Genomic DNA, 12,054 nt, shown 5'->3' with positions numbered 1-12,054 from the left:
CTGAGTAATATTCCACTGTTTATATGTGCCACATCTTCTTTATTCATTCATCTGTCAATGACAGTTAGGTTGCTTCCAAGTCCTGGGTATTGTAAGTAGTGGTCTTGGCCTTTTGATTCAAAAGATAAATAACAATCTAGAGGAAAACCCTGCAATTTGTATCACCAAGGGTTAATTTCCTTAATATAAAAAGAACTCCTACAAATAATAAGCAAAGTCCAGCAAGTCAGTAGGAAAATAGGCATAGGATATGAACAGATAGTTTACAGAATAAGAAATGCAACTGGCTCTTTGTCACATGAAAAGACCCTAGACATCACCCATAGTAGGAGAAATGTAAGTTAAACTCTGCAATACTGTTTTTCACATACGGTTTGGCAAAGATTTTTAAAAGGTTGAAAATATACAGTATTGGAAGAGAACAGGAAATAAGCACTCTCACACTTAGCTGGTTTGGTGTGAGCATAAGCTGGTACAAACCCTACGGAGGGCAATTTGACAAAAGCTATCAAATTAAAAATACCCATACCCTTTACTCTGGAACTTAGAGGTTCCAATTCTCCTCCAGATATGTTCATATACATACAAAATGATGTACATACAAGGTTATTCACTACAGTATTGTTTATAATAGCAAAATATTGGAAACCAGTCCACCAATAAGGGGCTAGATGAGTTTTATTTATTCAATATACTATGCAACCATAAAAAAGAGTGAGGAAGTTCTTTGTATATATTTTTCTGGAAGGAAAATTGTAACATTCAGAACAGTATGTTTGTTTTTTTTTTTTGTTTTTGTTTTTTTTTTTTATTTTGTGATCTTATTTTTTTTTTATTAGTTTCTGCTTTATAACAAAGTGAATCAGTCATACATATACATCTGTTCCCACATCCCTTCCCTCATGCATCTCCCTCCCTCCCACCCTCCCCATCCCACCCCTCCAGGCGGTCACAAAGCACCGAGCTGATCTCCCTGTGCTATGCGGCTGCTTCCCACTATCTATCTACCTTACGTTTGGTAGTGTATATATGGCCATGCCTCTCTTTCGCTTTGTCACAGCTTACCCTTCCCCCTCCCCATATCCTCAAGTCCATTCTCAAGTAGGTAGAACAGTATGTTTAATATACTACATTTAGGTAAAAACATTTCTGCATAGGTATAGAATACTTCTGGAAGGATAAGAAAGACACTGGTAACAGTGGGTGCATCCTGTGAAGGAAGAGATGGAATTCGTGTTTCACTGTGTATCTGTTGCACATTTTGATTCTGTGCATTTTTGTGATTTTGTGCAATGCTGTGGTTTTGATTCATGTGCACGCATTTCTGTTTTAAAACTATTTTTGCAAGGTAGCAACTGCTAAATAGTCTTCTGCAACAATCGAGAAGAGACCATAAAACGCCAGAGAATGGATGTTGTCCTTTAAATACACAATGCTTGTGAAGGCTAGGAAGCGTGTTTTCCAGAAAGGTTTGCAATCTAGTACAAAGCGTCGGCCTAAGTCTCACTGGCGATTCAAGACCTGAGCCTCATCAATGGTCCATACTTACCTCTTCTGGGACGCCTTCCCCAACTCCCCACATACAGAATCGCATACTCCAGTCCCCAACTCCCACAGCATCCTCTGTGTAACCTCACTCCTTCGTTCGGCTGATGAACACTTTCTAAAAGCCCACTCTATGCCAGGACCCATGGCTGACACTGAGAGCCAGAACTAAATCAGACGCTCCCTGCTTCCATGAGCTCGTAGTCAAGCAGGGGAGACAGGCAGAAGGACTAGAAGGCCCAGAGGAGGCAGTGGCTGACCCACTAGGAGGGTGAGAGGAACACAGGGAAGGATCGACAGAGATATGAAGGCCCATCGTAATTACGTTTACTGAGGACCAACCGCTTGCCGGGCAGCGCCCTGGGTAATTTGTATACATTACAACTAATCCTCAAGCAACCTTGCCAGACCCAATTTATAGATGTGGACATTTAATTAACTCAGAAGGTTAATTAAAATTATGATAATTATAAAACTGTGATTTCTTGAGTGCTTTCCATGGGCCAGGCACTGTGCTAAGAGCAGTAAATACGTTTCAAAGTTTCTTTGATCCTTGCAACAATCCTAAAAGGTGATAATGCCATTTTGCCGATGAAGAAACTAAGACACAAAGACGTCAATTAACACTGGGAAGGTTAAATGGCTAACAAGTGGCAGAGTCTAGACTAGAATCCCAAACTGCTGGAATCCTGAAATCACACACCATCCATCTTTCTGGCTGGAAGGCTCTTCCCACTTCACCATGATGCTGCTGCTCGCTAACTTTTTCTAGCAAGGTGGGTGGGAATTATAAAGACATCCCCTTTTACACATCAAGCAACGTCCAAGGCTTTTACATGTCTCTTTAGGCAGCAGTATAGGATTCCGTGAGGTAGACGGAAAGTTGTGTTATTTGGCCACAGTTTGTGGAAGGGTCACCGGTGGTCTTGAGGGGCTGTATGACTGCCTTCAAGATGCAAAAAAAAGCGTGTACAGGGGACCGGAGCACAGCATGGAGTCCTTATGACTCCTGGTCCAAACACAAGCCACCGAGGAATACACACAAGTTTGGCTTAATCAGGAGAGCGTACGCTGGTAACAGAAATGCAATCAGACCCTTTGCTTTCTCTTCGGTTACTGTGATGCAGTGGGAAGTGTGCTGGACCAAGGGCAAGAAAACTGGTTTTGAATCCTAACTGCCACTTCCTAGCTATTCTCATCTGAGAAATGGGGATAAAAATATTTCAAAGAATTATTGTATCATATGTGATAATATATGGCAAAGCACTTTGTAAACTGTACATCTGTGTGATTACTATATTCTATAACCATTATATTCATACCATTGATAATACTGATAAAATAGTAGCTAACATTTATACAGCACTTTTTAGGTACCAGACACTAAACGAGGTGCTTTACACTGCTCTTGACTGTCTCTGTGTAGCTGTCAATAATAATAACATTAATTTGCCTGTTAGAAGTGAATACGCTGCTACTTCCAAGGTTGAATTAGCTCACATTTCTGCTTACCTTCTTACTGTTTTAATCTATTTATTGGCAACTCCAAAGGTAATGGAGAAATTGTTTGAATTGCGGACAACTCAGATATATGCAGTTAAATAAGCAGCACTTATTTCCCCGTTAGAATCAATTATCTCATCTAAGTGTGCAAAAGAGCTGTCTTGTTAAAAGGTCATGAGAATTAACTAATCCCAGAATGAATAGAGCTCTCACAGCTTTGTGAAGAGAAACATTTCTGTCAAAGCTTTCTCTTATTTTAAACGAGATGCAAAAGCAAGTTCTTACGGTAAAAAAATATGTGGAGGGGGAAGAAAAGCCAGTGGAAAGTGTTCCAGGTGAAAATGATCACAGGACCTGGCGTCCAGGGACGTTAATTAGGGCAGGGCAGTCCACAGCTGGATGGGGGAGGCTGTCGGCCAGAAGCCCAGAGGTGCATGCTGGCACCCCTTCCTCCTGGCCTTGCTCCTCGGGGATCACAAACAGAGGCCCACACAGCTGTGATGCCGGTGGGTCTCTCTCTGTGGCCTGTGGTAGATGTGCTCTTAGAAACCACCTGGGAAAGCCAAGTTCTGGATCCAGCTCTAACTTGGACTCTCAGGAGATTCAGCCTGGTGGGTAGGGAAGTGAGTACAGGGCCACCAACACTGGGCTGACAAATGGCCGACTGGAAGGTAGGAGAACCACTGGCTGAAACCACCCACCCTGGTCAGGCACCACAGTTACCATTTGCATGAGGTATCTTGCAACAGGAGGTCCTCGTAAGGAACATGGAACTAACAAGCCACCACCAACCGGAAGAATTGGGGAAATGTCAAAAGGAGAGAGGGGATGCCAGTTCATATGTCCTGCTAACCTCCCAGAATCCTTCTCACTGGAATCCATCTTGGCTGAGTGAGGCACACGCCACCAGGAAGGACCGTGAGTCAGAGTGATTGGCTAGAGACAACCCAGAAGCTAATCCCATCACCATAAAACCCAAGACTGCAAGCCACATGGCAGAGCAGTCCTCCTGGGTTCCCTCCCTTACCCTCCTGCTCTCCACCCGGGCACCCCTTCTCAATAAGGTCTCTTGGTTTGTCAGCACATGTGTCTCCTTGGACAATTCATTTCCGAGTGTTAGACAAGGGCCTGCTCTCGGGCCCTGGAAGGGGTCCCCCTTCCTGCAACAGTAGGATTTAGACAGAGGACAGGATGATACAGAGTCAGAGATGTGAAGTTCCACCAGTAATGTTGTCTTAAAGCCAGAATAAAAGGGACCTTTAATCTGTGATCCAGTCTTAACTATAAGTCAGGCTAGGGGCCCCTCAATTCTTTTACTGTATTGTTTGGTGGGTGGTCAGTTTTATAGTTCTGGGTTATGAGCGACAGAAAGAGAAGGAAGGGAAATAGTCTGCTCTGTTCTCCTCTTCCCAAAGGACACAAGGCATACTCGGTCAGAGGCTGTCCAAACAATACACAAGCTCAAGCAACCATTCGTCTTTGTCCTTGATAATATTCAAAATAACAACAGTAACTCAAAACCTGGTATAATCTGAGTGCATACTACATGCCAAATTCTTAATTTATATTATTCAATTTAATCCACATGTAAAGATACATTGAAAAAACATTATTGGAGAATGAGTACAATGGAACTGAATGGAAATTGAGCCATGGGGACATATTCTGATTTACTCAGAGTAAGTTACCTAACACCACAGAGCTGGTATAAGTTGGAGGCAAATTTCAAACTCAGGAGCCTGTGTTTCCCAGCCAAGCTTCCTCTTTTACATATTTTACTTTAAATAGGAGGTAAAATATGGGCAATATAAAGTCACCAGCAAATAAAGGCTGAAGTTAATGTTTGGGGGTCCCAATGGTGATAATAAATAGTTCTTACCCCACAGCAACCCTCACTTAAAGCTGTAGAGAGCAGTAGGTGCATGCTCTCCAGATGACTTGGAAACAACAGACACGGATCCAGAAAAGCTAAATAATATAAATGGTCCTCTCCAGCCTGCTTTAAGACCAGACCACTGAAACAATATAAATTATAATGATCGTAATCCCTCCTTCCAGAGGAATTAATAGTAAGCACCAATGTACATCACAGGATTATCTAAATTACACCCCACAGTGTGTATTTATAACTGTTTGTGCAAAACTCTCCCAAGTACATTGAAAGTGACCTAAATAAGAAACTTGATACTGGTGTCCCCTTTAAACTAGTTTGTAATTCAGTGAAAAGGTGAAAAGATGCTAAAGAGTTGAGAAGAAGGCTGTGGAAAGGCATCGAGTTCACAGGATCACCCACGTTGAAAGGTTAATGATTTCTAAAAGCCAAGAGCTAGGGTGGGGGGAGTTTCTTACTCCCTCAGATCTGGTTAATCTGATCCCAGGGCTGACATTTTCCAGTCGCCTTTTCCTGCCCGGCGAGACATGAGAGAGGGCTGGGAAAGTGCAAGCTCCATCTTGACATTTTTAAGAAAAATGCTCAGTAGATGTTCAGATGTTGAAGGCTCCCCCCCAGCACCCAGCCAGCAGGAGGCAATTAACAAAGTCATTATGCAGAAGTCACCGAAGTAAGTATAGGAGAGTTTCCACTGTCACATGCATGCTTCCCTTCCAAAAATCGAATGCACAAACCCAGTTGCATCTGTAAATTAGCAGCTCTAGGTAGTGACTAGAGATGGTTATAACTTCAAGAAACTGTTGATTCAAGCAGCATTCTTGGTTTCAAAAGGCAGCAGGAACCAACCCAGCTGCATGGCTACCTACTTTTCTGTTTTACATTATTAATGCTCAGTTGTTTGTTTGTTTGTTCTTAACTAGCATCATTTCTGTAAGATATAACTCATTAGAGTTCTCTGACTTATGGTCCTCTCATGTAGAAAGCAAAAAACAAAAAGGCAAGACAATAACAACAGCAAAACGACAGAGCCTCATTCCCCAAGTTCTTCTCCTGGTTTTGCAACAAAGCCACAACATCCAAAAGTTTCAAACCTAGAAGCCATATACACAGAGATGTACACTGCAGTGTACTAGTAAAAAAAAATCAGAAGCAACCTAGATGTCTTAAAATAGGAGAACTTAGCTAAACTATGATACAAGTGCTAGATGGAATACCAGGTATACATATGAAAAAAAAATCTAGAAAGAGATATGTAAAAATGACATCAAGCTTTGAATTATAGTGGTAGGATGACTGACTAATTTTCTTCACTAGTTTCCAAACTCACTTCCATGCTGTTTACATTAAAAAGGAAGTTCTACAGCTTAGTCTTAGGAGCAAGAGGTAAAGAAGGAAAACGGGGCCGAGTGGGGAGATCCTGATTTTGAGCACATGCCACATGTCAGACACTTATGCAAGGGGAATTACATACATTATTTCATTCAGACCTTACATAAACCTTGAGAAAATCAGTAGTATTCCCATTTTACAGACAAAGAAAGTGGAGGCTCAGAGAGGCTGCAGGACCTGCCCAAAAATACTTGCCAAGATACTTCCCAGGTGGGAAGTGATGAAGTCACTTTTGAACCCAGGTCTGCCTGGTCCCAAAGTCCAGGCTCACCTCTAGACTGTTGATGAGTTACAATGCCTGAAATTAAATTAAAATTAAGATAATTTTAAGGCAAGGCCTCTGCTGACAGTATAGCCAGGTTTTCTCTTTTGAGATAGTCCGTTAAAGGACCTTCATCTTAGGGGTAAAGCATGGGGTCCCCACCTGTTTACATCCTGACCACGGTAGACAGGGCTGACCCCCAAAAGCAAAACCATGTAAATGCAAGTAAGTGACTTTGACAGAGTCAGTCTTCAAGTTTGGGTCTATCTGGAGCGTTAAGAGGCACATCATTTACTAGGTTCCTGACTCTGGGTAAATGACTTAGCCTCTCTGAGTCTCAGTTTCTTCATCTGTAAAATAGATAGTAGTATCTACCTCAGAGGATTAAATGAAATAATGCATGTCATGTGCTTAGAACTGTGCCTGGCACATAGTAGGAGCAAAATAAATGGTAGCTGTCATCATCCTTGTCATTTTGCTCTGCTGATTTTCCTAATTCCCAGACCCCCTGAAAGATTGATTTAAGCCAGCTCTGTTCCATCACCTTTCCTTCTCTCCACATATTGCCCCTAATTTCCCTCCCACGCCAACCGCAAATTTCTTTGAGCGGAGGGCTCCCTCCCTACCCTGCTCCCATCAGCTGACAGACTTTAGGCACAGGAACTAGAGATATCTGTCCAGCGGATAAAACAGTTTTTAAAAGCAGAATTGCTATAAAGCAGCCTGACAGGATCCCACTGCTGACTACGTGAGGCTAATTTTAAATCAAGTACATATATTGTCTTTCTTCCTATCTCTGGATAAACCTGACTGCAACAATCAGGGTTACTGTCTCTCACCCCCAAATTAATTGTTTTCTGGAGAATGGACTCTGGCACAGTTAATCATTTTTCTGCACCATGCAATGCTGTGGGGACAGGAGGCCTTTCAGCAAGGATTCACTGGCAGCTGCTCAATAGTTCTGGAAAACAAGGGGGTGGGGGGATGGGCATGAGAGAAGGGGAGAAACAGGCACGCCCACCGTCAATGCGGAGGAGAAAGATCAATTTAAGTGGAGGGCACTGAACACTGGTGACACGGCAAGTTGTAGGGGGACCAGGGCTGGAATCTAATTTGTGCAGAATGGAGTGAACGGCTATTACTGCAGTAATGGAATAAGAAAACTATCTTTTCTGGGCCCCTTTCACCCGACGGGCTCTACTAAGCCTTCTTCTGTGCATGACTAGTTTAGGGGTTGGCCACCTTGGACTGACCTCAGCCCAGTAATGTGACCTCTCCCTGCCCTACTCCCAATATAGCGCTGGTGCCAGACACAGGAAAATGGGAGGCATGAAGTATAGTTGGTTATGAGCACAGCCGTTGCAGCCAGACAGCCCTGCGTTCCTGTTCTGGTTTTCACGTGTATAGTTACATGACTTTGTTCCTGTTATTTAAATCTTTTGACTCCCAGCTTCCTCATCTATAAAATGGTGACAATAATACCTAGCTCCAAAGAACTGCTGTGAAGGTGAAAGGAAAGAATATATTTTATGAGCTTATTATGCTGCTTGGTATTCACTCAAATTTACTACCAGAGGGTAGCCTTCTACATTGGTATCATCATCATCATTTGCAGTGTATATTAAGGTTTTCACTGAGAAAGTGAAGTATGGAGATTTCTTGAGGGAGTTGAGAAGTCTGAGTTTTTGCTCTGGTTGGGGGTGGGGGATGTCGCTATGACTGAACCTGCCCCCCACTCACTGGGTAGATGAGACTCAGGCTTGTCGGGGGCACTTGGGGCAGAGCCTGGAACTGCGCTGAGCCCAAGTCTCCAGATTTAGTTCCGAGTTCTTTCTGCTAAATGGCCCTGTCACTAAGTCACAGCAGAAAATCCTATAAGAGCAGGAATGGCCCCTTCATGGCTTGTTCTTCCGTCAGGCACTGCACTCCCAGGCTAAAGGAGTCATCTTCTTGAGCCTAAAGTTAAGGGACTGAGCCCACGGGGCAGGTGATATCAGGCCACCAGCAGGCCCTCCCTTAGGGCAGGGATCATTTCTCTCACCTCCATCCCCCAGCACCTGGCCCACAGGAGAGAAGAAGAAAAAGAGCAAAGGAAGGAGACAGACATAATTAGGCTTATAACCAAAACAGTAACAGCTCCCACTTATTAAAAATTGTACCATGTGCATGACACAGTGCTGGAGGATGAACATTCATTATGTCATTTAATCTCACAGCTTTTTTTTTTTTTTTTTTGCGGTACGCGGGCCTCTCATTGCTGTGGCCTCTTCCGTTGTGGAGCACAGGCTCTGGACACGCAGGCTCAGCGGCCATGGCTCACGGGCCCAGCCGCTCCGCGGCATGTGGGATCTTCCTGGATCGGGGCACAAACCTGTGTCCCCTGCATTGGCAGGCGGACTCTCAGCCACTGCGCCACCAGGGAAGCTCCAATCTCACAGCTTTTTAAGGAAGATAGTATCTCCATTTTATGGATTAGGACCTCAAAACATAGTGACAAAGTAGATATTATTAACCTGATTTTGGATCTTTGCAAAACCAAGGCCCCAGAACAGTCCATCACTGCACCATTCATCATGGCAGCACCAAGATCCAAACCCAGGTCCGGGTCACTCCACACCTTGAGCTCTTCGCAGACCACTGTCAGAGCCCAGGTCAGGCTTCCATGCAGTCCTGACCAGAACATGCAGCTTCTGCTCAAATCACTGCTGACAGAGCAGTCAAGGAAGTGACTCCACGCAGTGGACGACCCACCATCTGCCCTTCATATTCAAAGCCTCGTTAAGGATCCAGGGAGCAAAATCACCCCAGGGTTGCCAGCCTGTTCAACTGCTCTGCTGGGGTGCGCAGCCAGCCCTGCCCTGGAAGAAACATGTCAGCCGGGGAAAGCTGGGAAAGTGCCTGTGATTTCCCGAGAGGGGGCGGAACACTGGCCTAGAGCTCTGCTGGGTTTCCTTTCTTTGTGGTGCTTGCATCCAAGTGCCAAGACTATTCACAAGGCTATCTAAAGCATTTCTATAAAAAGGTGTCTCAACTTAGCCAAGGACCAGCCTCTCATGTGTGAGGCCTTGTCCCCTCCTTCCTGTATCAACCATCAAATGGGGCCAAAGGAAACACGGGTTTGGTTCACGCTTGGGAGCTCCAGAAGGAGAAAGTGCCTGTTGCTAGGTTCCATTTCCATAGCTACTAGAAAACGTCCTGTTGCAAGGCTCTGTGAGCCTTGCAGCCCTCCCACTGCCTGACTTCCTTTGGCATATCAACCATGTAACTGGGTTTTTTTTTTTTTTTTGCAATGATAAAGTCAATTAGGAGGTGGTCCCCGCTGTACCTCTAAATGGAGTTTTAATTTGTGTGTATATTATTAGGATAGGCCTTTTCCCTCTGGAACAGTCACTTCAGCGGGAAGAATGAGGGTGGACAGCTTAACGCAGAGTCTGCCACCCAGATTTGTAACTAGGGATGATATTTCTTTATAATGAGAAGCATTCCTAAAGAGCATTTTAAACTCTCACAGAACAGAGTGTGTGATGTCCCTCCTTTACTCTCCACAGCTTCCCAGCCTCCTGCCCACTGGAGCGTTTTCTGGCTCTTTGGGATCATACTACGTTTTCTTGCCTCTCTGCCCTGTCTGTGCACAGAGCCAGGCACGCAATACGCACAAGTTCTCTGATATGCAGGGACCCCTGGTTTGGCTCAGTCCTTAGATTAGGAAGTTTAAAGCAGCACAGAGTTCCAGGCACCATGATGATGATGATGAGGAGGAGGAGGAGGAGGAGGATGGTGATGAGGATGATGATGAATGTGGTGGTGATGGTGATGGTGATGGTGATGATGAGGATGATGATGAATGTGGTGGTGATGGTGATGATGATGGTGATGATGGTGATGATGGTGGTGATGGTGATGAGGATGATGATGAATGTGGTGGTGATGGTGATGATGATGATGATGATGATGATGGTGGTGGTGATGATGATGGTGAGGATGGTGATAATGAGGGTGATGATGAATGTGGTGGTGATGGTGATGATGATGATGATGATGGTGGTGGTGATGAGGATGATGATGAATGTGGTGGTGATGGTGATGATGAGGATGAGGATGATGATGGTGGTGGTGGTGATGTTGATGGTGATGATGATGGTGAGGATGGTGATGATGAGGATGATGATGAATGTGGTGGTGATGGTGATGATGATGATGATGATGATGATGGTGGTGGTGATGAGGATGATGATGAATGTGGTGGTGATGGTGATGGTGATGATGAGGATGAGGATGATGATGGTGGTGGTGGTGATGGTGATGATGATGGTGGTGATGATGGTGATGATGGTGATGAGGATGATGAATGTGGTGGTGATGGTGATGATGATGTTGATGGTGATGGTGATGATGATGGTGAGGATGGTGATGATGAGGATGATGATGAATGTGGTGGTGATGGTGATGGTGATGATGAGGATGATTATGAATGTGGTGGTGATAAAAACCACTGTTATTAATAGTACAAAGCACTGGGCTTAGTGCTTGATAAACACACTATCACTTAATCCTTGCAAAGCCCTAGGAGGTAGGTACTATTATTATCCTCATTTGCAAGATGAGGAAACTAAGGCTCCAAGAGGTTCAACAACTTGCCCAAGATCACACATTTAATAAGAGGCAGAGGGTCACTTCAGATCTGAGCCAAATCCAGATTGCGCAGAATCTGTCCCTAACCCCTATACACGCTGCCTTTCTGATTAGATGTAAAACTGTGGAAATGACAGAAATGGAGAATAAAAAAGGAAATCTCGTAATTATATGGCCCTGCCTTACTTCTAAAAGTTTGTTGCTGATATTTTCCTGAGGATAGAAACTTGAGCATTTGAAACACTTGTTGAGCACAGTACGTGATGTTCCTCGTTGCTTCTCCCTGCCCAGGAATCTCTGTCTGTGTGGGTTTCTCCTGTCCCTTGAACACACAGCCTCCAGGCTTTGTTGATGTAACATCTCTACGTGGAACGGCCACTGCCTTTCCTATTTTTTTTTTTTTTTTTTTTTTTTTTTTGCGGTACGCAGCCCTCTCACTGTTGTGGCCTCTCCCGTTGCGGAGCACAGCCTCCAGACGTGCAGGCTCAGCAGCCATGGCTCACGGGTCCAGCCGTTCCGCGGCATGTGGGATCTTCCCGGACCGGGGCACGAACCCGCGTCCCCTGCATCGGCAGGCAGACTCTCAACCACTGCGCCACCAGGGAAGCCCACCTTTCCTATTTTTAAAGTCATTCTCCCATCCTTCAAACTTTAACTCTTCTGTGAGGATTTCCACCATTGCCCCAAGCCAGAAGTGCCGTCTGCTCTCCCCTTCCCAGCCCCGGTTCCTGACCATTACTTCAGCACCTGTCCCATGCACACCGCCCTGACAGTCCATATCCAGGTGCTTCCCATCCATCCCTTGCTGGCTCTGTTGTCCCCCTACGTAGCC

The 12,054-nt window shown here is 44.6% G+C and overlaps 1 protein-coding gene across 4 annotated transcripts in view; it reads right to left on the bottom strand.

Annotated features, from left to right (window-relative positions):
• TENM4 (teneurin transmembrane protein 4) overlaps positions 1-12,054 on the bottom strand; it is a gene marked incomplete at its 5' end in the record, with an annotated part of 390,801 nt that overhangs the window by 197,383 nt on the left and 181,364 nt on the right. The gene's annotated exons all lie outside the window — the stretch shown is intronic.

Source organism: Mesoplodon mirus, assembly GCF_964341445.2.
Source record: "Mesoplodon mirus genome assembly, chromosome: 7".
NCBI lineage: Eukaryota > Metazoa > Chordata > Mammalia > Artiodactyla > Ziphiidae > Mesoplodon > Mesoplodon mirus.
This window is presented reverse-complemented; position numbering and strand designations above follow the sequence as displayed.